Below are 8,354 nucleotides of genomic sequence, written 5' to 3' on the forward strand. Positions count from 1 at the left end.
GGACCTCCATGAATTCGCCTAGAAATTTTGATTCCATTTCTGAAAATTTTTCTTTATCTTGAACATTCCACCTGTTACTATTGCGGCCTATTGGGAACTAACTGAATACAACAAGTTACTTAGATTCGGCTCACGATATTTTGATAAATCTTTAATATTACACATATTACTAAAGCCTGCTAGTGGGAACTACCCGAATTCACAAAGAAACAGTGTTTCAGTTCATTAAAGTTTTGCTGTATTTGAATAGTACCCTTATTACAAGCGCATCCTATTGGGAACCTACTGTATTCACCATGATACTTATATTCGGTTCATGAAAATGATGCCATATCTTGAAACATACACTTATATAAACAAGTCCTATTGGAACTGAATAAATTCGCATAGAAATTTTGATTCCATTTAGAAAATTTTTCTATATCCTGAAAAGTTCACTTATTACTATCTTGGCCTAGTGGGAACTGAGTTCGCCAAATAACTGAGATTCGGCTCGTGAAAATTTTGACAAAGCTTGAATGTACACTTCTTACTATAGCCTGCTAATAGGAACTACCTGAATTCACAAAGAAACTGTGGTTCCGTTCGTCAAAATTTTGCTGTATCTATATAGTATCCTTATTAGAAGCGCATCCTATTGGGAACTCACTGAATTCACAATGAAGCTTAGATTCGGTTCCTGAAAATGATGCTATATCTTGAAAAGTACACTTATACAAGCATGTCCCATTTGGAACTCACTGAATTCGCCTAGAAATTTTGATTCCATTTTTGAAAATTTTTCTGTATCCCGAAAAGACCACTTTTTACTATCGCGGCCTATTGGGAACTAACTGAATTCACCAAGCAAATGAGATTTGGCTAGTGAAAATTTGATCAATCTTTTGAAGTACACTTCTTATGAGAGGCTGCTAATGGGAACTACCTGAATTCACAGAGACACTGTGCTTCAGTTCGTTAAAATGTTGCTATATCTTGAATGGTACCATTATTACAAGCGCATCCTATTGGGAACCTACTGAATTCACCACGATACTTAGATTCGGTTTGTGAAAATGATGCTATATCTTAAAAAGTACACTTATACAAGCATGTCTTATTGGGAACTGAGTAAATTCGCATAAAATTCTGATTCCATTTGTGAAAATTTTCCTATATCCTGAAAAGTCACTTATTTCTATCGTGGCCTATTGGGAACTAACTGAGTTCGCCAAATAACTGAGATTCAGCTCGTCAAAATTTTGATAAATCTTTACAAGTACACTAATTACTAGAGCCTGCTATTGGGAACTACCTTAATTCACTAAGAAACTGTTTTTCCGTTCCTTCAAATTTTTCTTTTGTCTTTTTTTTTTTTTGGTTCTTTTTTTCGGAGCTGGGGACCGAACCCAGGGCCTTGCGCTTCCTAGGCAAGCGCTCTACCGCTGAGCTAAATCCCCAACCCCTCAAATTTTTCTATATCTAAATAGTACCCTTATTACAAGTGCATCCTATTGGGAACCTACAGAATTCACCATGATACTTAGATTTGGTTCGTAAAAATGATGCTACATCTTGAAAAGTACACTTATACAAGCATGTCCCATTGGAAAGTCACTGAATTCGCCTAGATTTTTTGATTCCATTAGTGAAAATTTTTCTAATCCCGAAAAGAACACTTTTTATTTTCGCGGCCTATTGGGAACTAACTGAATTCACCAAGAAAAGGAGATTCGGCTAGTGAAAATTTGATAAATCTTTAAAAGTACACTTCTAACTAGAGACTGCTAATGGGGAACTTTTTCTATTAAAAATGTTTTATTTTATTTTAATAATATGCATGTGTATGTAGTAGCTGCTTGGTGGTAATGGTGGGTATGCACACATGTGAATGAAGTTGCTGGCATCCAGAGAGTGTGTCTGAGCTCTTGGAACTGAGCCAATTGGTTGTTAGCTGCTAGATGTGTTTGCTTTGGCCAAACTGATCCTCTGCAAGAGAATTGTGTTCTCTTCTCTACTGAAGCATCTCTTCAGTCCTGGAAAAAAACTTTTTTGTTCATTTTGCTTGTTTGTTATTTTTTGTTTGTTTGTTTGTTTTTTTCTTGTAAACAGGTTCTCACTATGTGTTAGTTTTTTGTCTAAACTCCACCCACACAGTTACTTGGTAACAGCCAGGTATGCCTGGCACTATAAAAGGAGCTGCTTGTCCCCTCCTCATTCTCTTACTCTCTTCCTTTCTTGCTTCTTGTTCTTGCCCTGCTTTCCCTCTTCCCCTTTGTCCCTTCTCTCCCCATTCTCCTTCCCCCTTCCCTCCACATGCACATGGCCGGTCTTTACTCGTCTCCTCTTCTACTCTTCTCTCGTTAAACATTTCTAAAGGGAACCTTGTCCCGCTGTGGTTTGTCTGGACATGAAATGAGATTTCTACCCCAATATTATGTAGTCCTGGCTGGCCTGAAACACTCTTTGCTACCCAATCACATGTACAGTTAATGGCAATTTAATATATTTTCATGATAATATTTGAGTATGTGAAACAAGATTCTTGTTGGTTTCAATGAAATATGAACGTGTACTTATGAATATGCTCTCCATGTTTATGTCAGCTCAATCTAGGCTATAGTCATCATAAAGGAGGGAACCTCGATTAAGAAAATGACTCCCTATAAGATCACGTTGTAATCAAGCTTATAGGGTGTTATTTCAGTGATCTATACAGGAGGGCCCAGGCTGTTGTGGGTGTGACCACCCCTGGCCTGTTGGTCCTGGGCTGTATAAGAAAGCAAGGTGAGGAAGGCAGTAAGCAGCACCACTGGTTGACCACTGTACCAGTTCCTGCTTCTAGGTTGCTACCATGTTTGGGTTCCTTTCCCAAGTTCCTTCAGTGATGGATTACCAAGTGGAAGTGTAAGGCAAATACACTCTTTCCTCTGCAACTTGCTTCAGTGTTTCATCACAGTGATAATAACCCTAACTAGGGCAATGAGTATCAATGCAAGTGTGGAGAAATGTATCACTTGCCTTGTATTTGGCCTTTTAGTAGAAGTTTTCGGGGGTTTAATTTCCAGAAAACATGATTTGTTTACTTCTAGTTTGTTATTTCTTTTTTAAAATTTATTTATCTTATGTATGTGAGTATACTGTCACTCTCTTCAGACACACCAGAAGAGGGCATCAGATCTCATTACAGATCTGATCTGAGCTACCATGTGGTTGCTGGGAATTGATCTCAGGACCTCTGGAAGAGCAGTCAGGGCTCTTACTCACTGAGACATCTCTCCAGCCTCAGTTCTTATTTGTAATATAGAGTTCAGTATATTTGGAAGATTCTTCAACTCCAGTTCGCATTCCTTTCGTGTGGTGTTTGTTAAAATTATGGCTGTTCTTCAGCCACTCTTCTGGAGTTGACATATTATTCTCAGAGAGAAAAGAATCCCTTTGGGGAGAAGTAGCAGGTATTTGTAAATTTTGTTCTCTTCAGATATTTATTTCACTAATTTCCACTACTTGGGAAGTGACTTTGACTTGGGACAATTTTTTTATAGAAAACATAGTTTTAGTTTCTTGTGGGGCTTGCTTGGTTTTGTATTTTTCCGTAATTATTGACACCATACCCACAGCCTCTTCAATGATAGGCGAGTGCTGCACCCCTGATGCATATCCATAGCCTTAGCATCTCTCTCAGTGTCAGACTTTATACCCTCCTTTTTGCACCATCAAAAAGGATTTTCTCACTGGCTTTTCACAGCAGAAACTTTGGCGAGCATACCGTGCTCTTAAATGAATAATCAAATGAATTGTTATTATTTTTTTATTTCTCACTTATTTTTCTTTTATTTGTTCATATTTTTAAGAAATGAGACTAGGGTTCTGTAGTTGAGGCTGGTCCTGAGTTCATTATATAGATGGGGCTGGCCTTGAACTTCTGATTCTCCTCATTTTACCTCCTAGACACTGAAATTAAAGGTGTAATACACCATACCTGACTTTAAGTTTGAAGATATATTCTATTATTTGTAGAGAAATGGCAGGAGGACACTGTTCCCAGCTTGCCAGCTTGCAGGCAACCTAGGGTCTTTGTCATTCTAAGCAAACTGAGACAAAGGAATCAGACTTTCTCAAGCAGAGAATCCTGGTGCTCTGCCAAGTAAGCTGCAAACCTGAGGAAGAGACCTTCTTGTTGCTTTTTCCATGAGAAAGTAACTTTGTTTATAGTTTAATAGACATCTTGATGAGAAGCACAGTGGTGAGCAGAAGTAGAGAGAGCAGACTGGGTAAACAACATTCTTTACCTCTCAAAGCTTCCCTCCTGGGACATGCTTCTTCCAGCAAGGCCATTCCTCTTAATCCCTTCCAAACAGCACCACCAGCTAAGTTTCTAAATATCTGTGTCTGTGAGGACATTCTCATGCATATGACTACATGTTGTTACATTTAATGACTGCCACATACACATTAGCAGAATGTTCAAATCATTTGCTGTTAAAAGTACCTGTATAGATTCAGAGTTTCTTTGAACCAGTCATTATGCAATAGGAATTTCATGGCTCTTAAGGGATGAAGACTAGCAAATAAACCTCTTAAGGAGAATTTATGAGATACATCTGGCAATCCTGGGCTTGATGAGGAACACACCATGGAACACCCTGGTACCCACCTAGAGCAAATTTAAGAGCAAAGTCCACAGAATTAGTAATTTATTCTCAGGGCCTTTTACGTATGCCCCTAAAACATTTAAATTGTCTTTCTCACTCCTAGGACTTAGGTGACAACGTCCATGTGTCTTTAGCCATTTTTCATGTATATAATATGTTGTTAATACAAATGTCAGAAAGAGAAACCAAATCAAAAGGCATTTCAAAAACTAGGAGTCATGTGTGTGGGTAAAATATGTTTTAAGTTTAAAGATTCTTATAAATCTTACCAAAGCTAGTTTGACTTTGATAGTGAAGGCTTCATATAATAGTCTTTGTTATATTCTTAGAGAATTACAGAACGCAATGTAAGTGTTGCATTAATTTATGAAAGTTAATGCAGTAGTGGCCTAACTTGTACCTAGAAAAACTTAATTGTGCCTCTTTTGATCCAACAATGACTTAACTAGCTGACTAGTTAGTCCCTAAGCTGGAAGCTTGAGACATGCCTGGATCTGGTAATCTTGGTGTTGTATAGTAGAGTTAAGTGTTGCATTAAGAATGCCAGTGTTTTCTGTCCTCTGACCTTTTCTTTCCTTCTCTGCCCTCATGGCTCTGCTCTTGACTGCCTGCTTCTACCCAGTCTCCAGGCCCTCACCCCTCCCCAATCCTTCTTACCCCTTATCCCTTTCATGTAATCATTTCTCAAGAGCACATCTTGGCATGGGTCTGCAGTAAGTAATACTCCCTTAATGTATTTTGTTTCAACCTCATGTATTAAATTTGTTATCACACTAACAAGTCCTTTATGTAGATCTTTTAATGAACTTTTTGGGGGTGCATTTTTTTAGCAGCTGTGTTATCCTATGTGTGTTTTCTTGAGTGGCTTGTATGACACAGTTTAAGAGTCATTTTAGGTCAGATGACAAAGGGAATATTTTAGTAGATTGTTTAACTACTTAATGGTAACAAGTAAGTGACAGTTGGATTTATTGATGTTTTATGCAAAGTGGATGTTAAGTGTTATTCAGGAGGGCATAGATTCACCATTGACCCCGATTACAAGTAGAAAGTTGGAAAGTGTTTAAATATGAGACTAGAAGCGTAGGTAGGATGTTCTCTGGACAGACTGGACTGATAAAGCAACCTGAAAATAACACATTTTGATAAGGCTTACTTGGGATTATACTTTTGTCTTTCATTAATTGGACATTTGAGTTTTCAAATTTCCCATTTCCCTTGATAAAATATCAATGAAGAGTACGTTATGGTATAAAATTGACTTTTTTTTTCTCTCTCCATACAGAATCTCTGCCTACCATGAGGCAGTCTTGTTGGAGGACGAAATCTGGAAATCATGGATGGGAAAAAGGCTGTGTTTTAATGAATAAAGATATTTACATATCCAGATAATTTTTGTTCATTTTAGTTTACAATATGATTTCAGGTAGAATATATTTTCACTGTTCAAAAATTCTAACCTTTAAAGTTAAATTTACTCTCAAAAAATTTGTTCAGAGGAAGTAGATATTCTTGCACAGAACAATTCAATATATTTTTGTTTAGCTCAGCATTGCTCGTAATTCTGAGAATTAGGAAAAACATATAAGTATCTAGTACATAGTGTTATTAGTTAATCTTCTGTACATAGCACAATATATTCTTTTTATGTTTCTAATTTTTGAAAAATACAAAGAACAGATAAAATTTACTAATCAGTAAAAGTAAGTTGTTTGCAGTTTGGACCAAGTATACCACTAGTTGTCACCTATAGCTTCACTTTAAAGGCAAACTAATCTCTACTATATTAATCCTGCCAATCCATGAGTTTGGGAGATCTTTCCATCTTCTGAGATCTTCTTCAATTTCTTTCTTCAGAGGCTTGAAGTTCTTATCATACAGGTCTTTCTCTTGCTTGGTTAGAGTCACAGCAAGGTATTTTGTATTATTTGGGACTATTATGAAGGGTGTCATTTCCCTAATTTCTATCTCTGCTTGTTTCTCTTTTGTGTAGAGAAAGGCTACTGATTTGTTTGAGTTAATTTTATACCCAGCCACTCTGCTGAAGGTGTTTATCAGGTTTAGTAGTTCTCTGGTGCAACTTTTGGGATCACTCAAGTATACAATCATATTGTCTGCAAATCGTGATATTTTGACTTCTTCCTTTCCAATCTGTATCCCTTTGATCTCCTTTTGTAGTCTGATTGCTCTGGCTAGAACTTCAAGAACTATATTGAATAAGTAGGAAGAGAGTGGGCAGCCTTGTCTAGTCCCTGATTTTAGTGGGATTGCTTGATGTTCCTCTCCATTTAGTTAAATACTAGCTACTGGTTTACTGTATATGGCTTTTACTATCTTTAGGTATGGGCCTTGAATTCATGTTCTTTCCAGGAACTTTATCATGAAGGGGTGTTGTATTTTGTCAAATGCTTTCTCAGTTTCTAATGAAATGATCATGTGGTTTTATCTTTCAGTTTGTTTATATAGTGGGTTACGTTGATGCTTTTTCTTGTGTAAAATCATCCCTGCATGCCTGGAATGAAGCCTACTTGATCATGATGGATGATTGTTTTGATATGCTCCTGGATTTGGTTTGCAAGAATTTTATTGAGTATTTTGTGTTGATATTCATAAGGGATATTGGTCTAAAGTTCTCTTTCTTTGTTGGGTCTTTGTATGGTATAGGTATAAGAGTAATTGTGGCTTCATAGAAGGAATTCGATAGTCCTCCACCTGTTTCAATTTCATGGAATAGTTTGGATAGTATTGGTATGAGGTCTTCTATGAAGGTCTGATAGAATTCTACACTGAACCAATCTGGACCTGGGCTCTTTTTGATTGGGAGACTTTTAATGACTGCTTCAGATTCAATGCAATCCCCATCAAAATTCCAAGCCAATTCTTCATGGAGTTAGAACAACTTTCAAATTCATGCGGAATACCAAAAAAGCCCAGGGGAGCTAAAACTATCCTCAACAATAAAAAGACTTCCGGGGAAATCACTATCCCTGAACTCAAGCAGTATCACAGAGCAATAGTGATAAAAACTGTATGACCAGTGGAATAGAATTGAAGAGCCAGAAGTGAACCCATACACCTATGGTCACTTAGTTTTGACAAAGGAGCCAAGGAAAAAAGATAACATTTTCAGAAAATGGTGCTGGTTCAAATGGAGGTAAGCATGTAGAACAATGCAGATCTAACCATTCTTATCACCCTGTACAAAGTTTAAGTCCAAGTGGATCAAGGACCTCCACATCAAACCAGATACACCCAAACTTATAGAAGAGGAAGTGGGGAAAAACCTCGAACACATAGGCACTGGAGAAAATTCCTGAACAAAACACCAATAGCTTATGCTCTAAGATCAATAATTGACAAATGGGATCTCATAAATCTGCAAAGCTTCTGTAAGGCAAAGGACACATTTTAAGGACAAAATGACAACCAACAGATTAGGAAAATAACTTTAATAATCCTACGACCAACAGAGTGCTTGAATCCAAAATATACAAAGAACTCACGAAATTAGACTGCAGGGAGACAAGAAACCGTATTAAAAAATAGGGTTCAGAGCTAAACAAAGAATTCACAGCTGAGGAATGCTGAATGGCTGAGAAACACCTAAAGAAATGTTCAACATCCTTAGTCATAAGGGAAATGAGATCAAAACAACCCTGAGATTCCACCTCACACCAGTGACTGGCTAAGATCAAAAACTCAGGTGACAGCAGATGCTGG

The sequence above is a fragment of the Rattus norvegicus genome, chromosome 2 (genome assembly GCF_021556685.1).
Source record: "Rattus norvegicus strain SHRSP/BbbUtx chromosome 2, alternate assembly SHRSP_T2T, whole genome shotgun sequence".
In the NCBI taxonomy this organism is placed as follows: Eukaryota; Metazoa; Chordata; class Mammalia; order Rodentia; family Muridae; genus Rattus; species Rattus norvegicus.